Source organism: Notamacropus eugenii, chromosome 5, assembly GCF_028372415.1.
Source record: "Notamacropus eugenii isolate mMacEug1 chromosome 5, mMacEug1.pri_v2, whole genome shotgun sequence".
NCBI lineage: Eukaryota > Metazoa > Chordata > Mammalia > Diprotodontia > Macropodidae > Notamacropus > Notamacropus eugenii.
The window spans coordinates 133,968,671-133,977,954 of NC_092876.1; the positions used below are offsets into that span (position 1 = coordinate 133,968,671).

Below are 9,284 nucleotides of genomic sequence, written 5' to 3' on the forward strand. Positions count from 1 at the left end.
TTTTAGGAGCAACTGTTGTGTATTGTTCTTGCAACGAGGAAATAAGAAATACAGGTAATGGGGTATAGAAAGTTATCTGGCCCCACAAGACAAAAGAGAAGATGGGGATAAGGGAAGGGAGGGATGTTAGAAGGGGCGGCAGATTGGTGATAAGGGTAATTAGAATGCTTGGAGTTTTGGGGTGGGGGGAGGGGAGAAATGGGGAGAAAATTTGGAACCCAAAAATTTTTGGAAATGATTGTTGAAAACTTAAATAAATAAATTTAATAAAAAATAAAAAAAATAAATGTTTATTGACTGACTGACATATTTGATGGAGTTCAAATAGAATCAATCATGTTCAGTAGGTTTTTATACAGGTAGATTAAATGATTGTTATTATGATTATAAAAATCATTCCTTTCATCTTTTTTCAATGGAGTTGAGAGCCCTGAGACAAGTTGCTACACTGCCATTATTTTAAATATACTATGGATTGTAGTGCAAGTGGATAAGATAACTCATTTGGAGTAATTGAATAAAAATATTAGAATGTAAATTCATCTTCTGAAATCATCCTCAATACTATCACAGCAGCAGACAGAATGATGAAGGAGAATGTGCTGTTCATTCTCTTCCTATAGGTTTTCATTTCTTCTGCTTAGTCTTTATTTTGAAAGATTTTCATTCTATACATCTGGTGGACTGTGAAGACTTGAAATATTGACTTAGCATAGCAGCATCTATTAAAATATATTATTCTTAAGTTCAAAAAAAAAAAGAAAAATGGAGCTTCATTTATTTTTTTAAAAACCTTACTTTTTACATCTTTAGGATTTTAATCTTTGAACTGTTTCAGCCATGACAACATTTCTTCTTTGTAGGTATTTTAAGTAGCTAGATTTCTTCTTTGATCTTCTCATTTCACTTCCATCTTCAAGAAGCTTTCCTCACATTGTAGAGGAATTGTTATGAGCCCCTTTTGCCACTTGGTGCCTCTGCTGCTCTATGCTTATTTTTTGTAGTTTGATTAGACTGTCTTGCAGAAAATTCTTGGTGCCATGTTATGTTTACAGCCCCCTTTCTTGTGCTTCATTGTGACTGATGCTGTTTCACTGTGTACTTGAATGATCCTTGAAATGCTTGACTTCCCCACACCAAAAACCACTGAAATATTACTAATAGTCACTGAAGTGTGCTCTTTAAGAGCTACTAATTTTGCATATTTCCTTGGGGTAACATTCATTCTGATGCTATTGTGGTCATCTTCAGATCCTTGCTCTTCATCTGAGATCAGGAGCAAATAATGTGCCCTATGCATCAAGGGTTTTCTCCTTTTTCAGCACAGGAGGCTGCTCATTGTCCTGGTAAGGAATAAAAAAGTTCTTCAGGAATTTTTCAGAGGAGGAAATGGCTATTATTTCTAATGGCTTATTAATGTTATTGACTATAGAGCTGATGTTCAGGGACAGTCCTGAAGACTGAGTGAAGAGGCCTGCCACAGACAGTAAGGGCTTGTGCTTTGGAGATACTGCAGAGTTCATACTGGGGTTCCCCCTGAAGACAGCTTCCTTCTCTGCTCCTCTTCTTGCCTTCCTGCACAGAAGCCTTTCCAAAGAAATGTGCAGATGCTACCTATCACAGGTTTGTTAGAAGGAGACTGCCTTAGGTTCCCTTCAGATAATAATTTTGGAGTATTCACATACTGCAAAATGCCCATCATGCTTTGAGAAGGTCCACTGATGTGCAGGATGGCAGCAAGTATGTGAGCTGGAGAGTTCTAGCTGGTGTTCCAGGACTGCATCATGAGGAAAGAAGGATGCTGTGACATAGAACTCCAGGAACCCATTGAATTAAAGAATTGGAGGAATGATCTAGGGCTACCTGCTCAGCACCATGGGTAAGATGGGCTGGACTCCTGGAAAGTGTGCCATTGGCTGCCAAGGAGTCAGTATAAGTAAAACCTGAAGTAGCCAAAGAAAGGGACTTGTTCCCTACAGTGCTATTTATAGCATTATGGGAATTACCACCAAACTGTTTTTCAAGTGTTGCTGAAGTAGACTCTCGACTCTGATGAACTGGACTAGGTGTGTTCCTCACTTTTTCTACACTGGCCGATGGGAGACTGACAGGAAGCTTTTGGGGCTGCACTGTACTGATAGGGAGGCTGGTGATTGTTTCTCCATTGCTGCCATAGCTCTTCTAAACTCTTGTCACTGCTCTTCTCTTCTGCAACCTGTCAGGTGAGGAGAAAGAAGGCTGAGTTTCCTGAGGGCTCAACTTTGGCCATTTGACATACCAGGACTCTGATACATCATTTACTTTTGCATGTTCAATTCTGTGATGTATTTCACTAGTTATCATGGGCTTTTCCATGGATTACATGATCCTGATTCAAGTGTCTCCTTAAGGCTGACCAAATGGGGGAATACCTGGTATAGTCAGTTTGACAATTTGTCTGCCTTCTGTTTGTTGCTATCAGTAGAAGTGCAAGGAACTATTTTTTGGTCCAGGTGAAAGGGCAGATACTACAGAGTATTTTGTTTGGAAGAAGGTTGGCTAAACATACTAATGAAGCTCATAGGTGGTCACATGGCCATTCATAGATGTTTCAGGGCTCATGCTGTTGATGTGGGGCAAGGACAACTTGGAGCATTCGAGTTCCAGCAGGAATGAGATAGGGTCAGTCTCCAGCTTACCCACTGAGGCTTCGTTTATTTCACAGGTGGACAGACAGGATCTCATTAGCCAGGCATGCAGGATTTCAGCTGCAGCAGTTCCTGCTGCCTTTGGCTCTTCTCAGGCTCCACAAAGTGGATCTGAAGCTCCAGACAGTGCTTTTGCTTCTCAGAAATTTGATTCTTCAGTGTCTGCTTCTCCTTCACCAATCCATCTCCAGCTCTTCACACCAAGCCTTTAACAGCTACAAGCTCTGATTCCTGAGTTCACTTTTATCACTTTCTAGCTGCTTTATCTCTTCTTTCAGCTGTTGGTTGTGAGCAGAGATCTCTTTCTGAGCTTGTATCAGACCATTGGAGTTCAGAGCCTTAATTTCCAACTCATCAGGTTTCCATTTAAACAGTCTCTTGATCTCCCTCATTCTGAGGCTGGCAGTGGATGAACAATTGCTGGGCTGTACCTAACAACTGAGTGTTCTTTTGCTTCTGCTCCTCTACCAATTGCTTCAGGTTTGCCTTGTACTGAAGGGTTTTCCTGTAGGCCAGGAATCCAAAAGTACTGAACTTTAATGATTCTAATAGCTTCTGGTAGTTGGTGTTGCCAATAGTTGGTTGGAGAAAAGCTGTTGTACTTTAGGAGGCAGTTGATAATATGGACTATGAGGTGACTTATACCCATCTTGAAGATTCAGTCTGAGCATCCAGGGTAGTTGGAGTCTTCTTGGGTTTCTGTTCAGGATTTACAGCACACATTTTCTTGGGACATCCACGTTTTCTTCCTGCCATCTTCCTTTCTTTTTGTTTAATTTCTTTTCTTTTTTTTTTTTTTTTTTTTGAGGCTTGGAAAGAGATGGTTTTTTAAGGGTAGCCATCACATTTTTATCTTATTCAGCACCAGAATCTATGGATGCTCCAAGGCAATAATTCCATTGCTTTCTTGGCTCTTCATTGAAGTTCTCATGTTTCTCTTGCTTTCTCTTTGTTACCAGCTGTGGGCTGACTCCTGCTCCTCCCTGAGTTTTGGATTTTTGAAACTAGAAAAATGGTTTTCAAGTATAGTTCCACCAGTAGTATGCAGGTAGTAAGAAACTGGCTTGCCAGTCCATGAAACTGACCCTTTCAGTAGTGATAATTCCACAACTTTCACTATAGTGCCAATATCACTAAAGTTTCTACTGTTTATTCTAAAGTTTAGTGGTAAAAAAGGTTAGGAGGATGTGATTCTGCCACCTTCTTTCATGTTAGCAAATTGGTCCTTCAGTTGGTGACCAGCTTAGGACTAAAAGGCAAAATAATTTACAAAAACAACACTTGTGTTTGAAATTCTTTCCCACCATTCCTTGAAAGGAAATCACCTCCTTCCAGTGTTCATCCTTCTCATACCATTTCATCCACTTTCTGAATTCTCTGTCCATTGTCGCAGCATACTTGCAGGGTTGTCTGCTTTCTCCACACCATAATGATGTTTGCAGTTTGTGTCTTCTGGCACTTGCAGAACCACCCGCCCCGCTCCACTGCTCTATATCAACAAACAAATCATCCTCTGTCATTTTAATCTCATCGATCATTTGGGCAACTAAGTCTAACGAAGTTTCTCCATAACTTCTGGAGAAAAGGGCTCACAGTTATTGAGTTTCTCTGAATCTGTAACTCGCTGTAAGATATGTCCAAGAAACCCATTGGATGGCCACGTTCGATTTCATGGGCTGGGGTGTTCCTTTCCACATGAATGCTGTAAGTGGTTTGGTTATACTTATCACAGAGTCTCTGCATGCTTTCAAAGCTTTGGGTACCACAGTCAATTAATCCATAGAAGCTTGAGATGCGGTATTTCATCACAGTCCCACTGAATGGTCTCAATGATTTTATGAGCAGCATCTTGGTGTTTGTCATAGACCGACAGGGGCCACGGGCGAGTTGAGCCTCAGTTCCAGCTTCTAACTCAGGGTCGCGAGCGTGGTCCCCGCTAGATCATTCTAGCGGACGCTGCAGAGCTGGCGGGAGAGTGACCGCTGGGACGGTTGGCCGAAGTAGGGCGGCTGGGGGAGGGCGACCAACGGAGGATGAGGGGCGTGAACAGCTGCACCGTCGATCGGGGTGTCATAACGGGCTGAGGCAGAGGTGCGCAGCGAGATCGCCGGCTCTTTGTACTTAAGGCCCCCGAGTCTCTAGCGCCGCTGCTACCATCTTGGGCAGGTGTGAGGCCAGCACAATGAGCCAGGGGCCGCACCAACCTTTTCAGAGAGCAGATGGATGCAAACAAGGCGAACACCGAGTCTAAACTTGTTAATTTTCTCACAGCTGATGAGGCTAAACTTATAGGAATAAACAAAGAAACAAAAACCTAGAAAAGAGGGGTAAAAAAATATGGATAATCCCAATAGCTGGAATAGATGGAAATGTGGGAATATTCCTAGATTTCTGTTACTGAATTTTTTAAAATCATAGCATACACCCTTACCTTTGAAGCTTACTACATTTAATTTTCTTTGGTGCCCAATATTGTCCTATCCTGCTGAGACTTTCACTCTTTGAAAAACCATATAGCAATTTACAAATAGAAGTTGGTAATCGGAATAATCCAGGATATTTTTGTTTTATCATAAAAGTTTAGAAATGTTACAGGCATTTTACACGTATAACTTTGAACAGTTGTTCTTTTATGATATTTGATTTGAAACTCTGACTTTGTCCTTGAACAAGACCCCCTCCCATATTTTTGTTAATATTTTGAACGGAGACAGGATGCACCTCAGAGTTATCAGTGACCTGAAACAGAGACCTCTAACACACGGAACAACAGAATTGTGAGGCAAAAAGATCCCAACAAAATTGAATGAGAATTGATTAAAGGTGCAAGACCAGGATGGAGAAAATTATGATTATGATGAAAAGGAGGTATAAGATGGGAAAATCCAGTTACGTGCAAATATCAGCAAATGTCATGGGGGACCAGAAATAAACTATTTTTTTGGCATCTTTCTAGACGATGCAACTAGGAAGTATGAGTAAATGGTATAGGGAAAACTTTGATTTGTTTTGCTTTAATTCTTAATAGAAATCTGCCCCAAATTTAGAACTGTTCAATAATAGAATGGGCTATTTTATGAGGCAACAGGGTGGGCAGACATGACTGTCCATGTTCTGGTAGAAGCTGGAGGATTCTCTGTCAGAGATATTAGGAGAGAGATTTTTATATTTGGTAATGTCAGGATGCTCAGCTTTGACACAGCCAATTATGAAGGACAAGGGAACTATAGAAAAGTATGCTAAGCAATGAATCTCATGATAATATGGAAAGAGAAAAAGCAGCATGAACCATATGTATGTATAAAATTAAGAATGTGCTTCCTACAACTTCCAAACTTCTCTCACACAATCCCCACTTTCTGATGGTTCTATATAGGCCGAAGTTGAGTTCTATAATCTTAAAATCTTATTAAATCCTTGACAAAAGTCATGTCTGTCGTCTTAATATTTGGCTCTTCTATGGACATATTTGCCCTGCCTTCTCTCACCACATAAAAAAGGAGGGGAAAAAAGATAGATGAAGAAAGAGAAATGGGAAGAACAGGAAAGATGCAAGAAGAAAGAGAAAGGAAAAGTGAACGGGGAAGAAAAGAAAGAGGAAGGAAAAAGGAAGAGGAGGAAAGGAATGGAAAATGAGAGAAGAGAACCAATTCCCAAAGTTGGAAAGAACTATTTATTTAAGATAAGGAATTATATTCCTCAATTGATAAATGATTAAAGGATATGAACAGTTTTCAGTTGAAGAAATTAAAGCTATCTATAGTCATATTTTTAAAAAAGCCTCTGAATCCCTATTGACCAGAGAAATGCAAATTAAAACAACTCTTAGGTACCACATCATACATATAAGATTGGTTAACATGACAAGACAGAAAAATTATAAATACTGGAGAAGATATGGGAAAATTACAACACTAATGCATTGTTGGTGGAATTGTGAACTAATCCAACCATTCTGGAGAGCAATTTGGAATTATGCCCAAATGGCAATAAAAATGTGCATACCCTTTGACCTGGCAATCCCACTTCTAGGGCTATATCCCAAAGAGATCATAAAAAATGGGGAAAAGACCCCCATGTGCAAAATATTTATAGCAGCTCTTTTTGTTGTGGCCAAGAACTAGAAATTGAGGGGATGCCCATGAACTGGAGAATGGCTGAATAAGTTGTGGTATATGAATGTAACAGAATACTATTGTGATGATAAACAGGCAGACTTTGGAAAAACCTGGAAAGACTTACATGAATTGATGCTGAGTGAAATGAGGAGGACCAGGATAACACTGTACACAGTAACAGCCAATTGTGTGATGACTGACTTTGTAGACTTAGCTCTTGTCAGCAATGGGAGGACCTAAAACAACTCCAAAAGACTCATGATGGAAAATGCTGTCCACATCCAGAAAAAGAACTATGGAGTCTGAATGCAGATCAAAGCATACTATTTGCTCTCTTTTTTTGTTTTGTTTTTTCTTTCTCATGGTTCTTCCCATTCTTTTTAAATCTTCTATACAACATGACTAATGTGAAAATAAGTTCAATAAGAATGTATATAGAGAGCCTATAAGGAAGTAAGAGAGGTGGAGAAAATTTAAAACTTATTAAAATGAATGTTGAAAACTAAAAATAAATATTTTTAAAAGATAAGGAATTATAAGAGATTAATAACCTAAAAGAATCTCTTAAAAAAGACATTTATTTATGTGTTAGTTTGAAAATCACTCTTAAGATCTGAAGCTAGGAACTAAAAAAATATATTTCCTTCAATATATTTTATATCAGCTATAATAATAGATCACTAAAATTGTCAATGAATCTTTATTTTCCCCATTGTTAGACACAATGCACATAAATGATCATTCTAAATTAACTCTGTTACCACTCCTAATGTCCCTTAACCATTAAGCTGGTCCTGAGGAATCCAAGTTTTCCTGAATCTCAACATCAGTTGACTCCATGATCATTCAGTCATATCTGAATTAGAAGAATCTTGAGCTTCTAATACTCTTATAGGTGGTTCTTTCTTGTGTTTTCTTCATCTGAAGTCCTGATTTCTCTTTGGTTTGTTCATTTTCTTTATTTCTTTTTTCTATTTTCTTCCCATTCTGCTACATAGAAATTTTTCAAATAAGTTTGTTCCTTTTCCAAATATTCCAATTTATTTTTTCTACTGACTTTTACAACTTAAAATTCTTGAGTTTGAAATATACCATCTGGTCCTCAATGAATACCATTACAATTCATGCAATCAAGATCTTTTTAAACAAATTATGAATTGAAAGAGATGAACATAAAACAATGAAAAGAAAACATTATTATTACCTCACAAATGTTTAACTGTACAAACAGAAATGACCATGAGGAGATGACTTGCAGCTGGTATAATATATTAGGGAGCCTTCATGAAGAGCTTGTAGCTTCTCATGAAGGAAGGACAAGGTTTGCAGGAGGAAAGAGGAAAGATTTGGCATTGCAGGGGAAGAGCTACATGTGTAGGTGTAAGAGTGTGAAAGTACAAGGGGCATTTGGGAAAGGCAAGTAAGGCAGGTTGATTGAAGTATTAGGTTTGCAGAGTGGCATCGTGGTGGGGGAGGGGGGTAAGATCGTAAATAACTGTAGGTAAGTGAGTCTTTGGAAGGCCCAGAATTCATTTCACTAAACAACAGGGATGCATTGCCAGTTTGTGAACAGAGGATCAGCTATGATTTAGTGGTCATAGAACACTTTCTGGTACAATAGCAGAACCACCCCCTGTTAGTACTCTTTGAGAAATCCTGCAGAATTACCAGAAAGCCTGGATAGGAGATATTCCTATTTCCAGAGAGGCCATGTTGTTTTCAGCTCTAGAAATTCAAACCATCATAAATTTCTGGAAAATGGCATGATATGGATGGCTAAAGAATTCAAGAAGGAAAGGCATGGTCACCAAGAACCAATATGAGTTCTCTGAAGACATCATGTCCAGAAAACCAAGATTATCTTTCCTAGCCTCATACGATTCCCTTTTTTTCCCTTCCTTAATACTTTCATTTATAAAATCAACTTCATAGTCCCAACATTCACAGTTGTAAAGCATGGTTTTCATGCTCTTCTTACCCCATCCTCTGACTTCATTCTATCTAGTGATTTTGCACCTTTGCCACTACGATTCCATTGAATGAAGCTCATACTTTGAGCACATGGTGTGTTTCATCCATCTCTGTGTCTCTACCCATAGTCCTTTCTTCCACCTGAAATGCTTTTTCTCCCCGTCTCTGTAACAATATAAGTTCATTAACTTCATCAAAACTCTACATGACAAGTATTTCTAAGGTCATACACAAAAAAAAAACTGTTACAGGATGAAGTACACTATTGATTATCATCTATCCTTTCAGTCTCCAATTAACTATTCAAAATGAATGCTAAATAAACTAGCTATGTTACCTTTGGTATGCCATAAGCTGAGTCATAATAGGAAATAGGATATGGGAGAAGTGATTCCCTCATTTCACTCTTTTGCAGAGGGGTACAAGGTAGTGAATTTGCTCATAATTTCAGACTTTTCTCTAATACATTGACTGTTTCGGCTAATGGTTTTATTTTCATTTTCCTTTT

At 38.8% G+C, this 9,284-nt stretch overlaps 1 pseudogene; it reads right to left on the bottom strand.

Moving 5' to 3' along the window:
* Nucleotides 1–344: 344 nt before the first annotated feature.
* Nucleotides 345–8,902, bottom strand: LOC140507693 (histone-lysine N-methyltransferase, H3 lysine-79 specific-like; annotated as a pseudogene).
* Nucleotides 8,903–9,284: the final 382 nt, after the last annotated feature.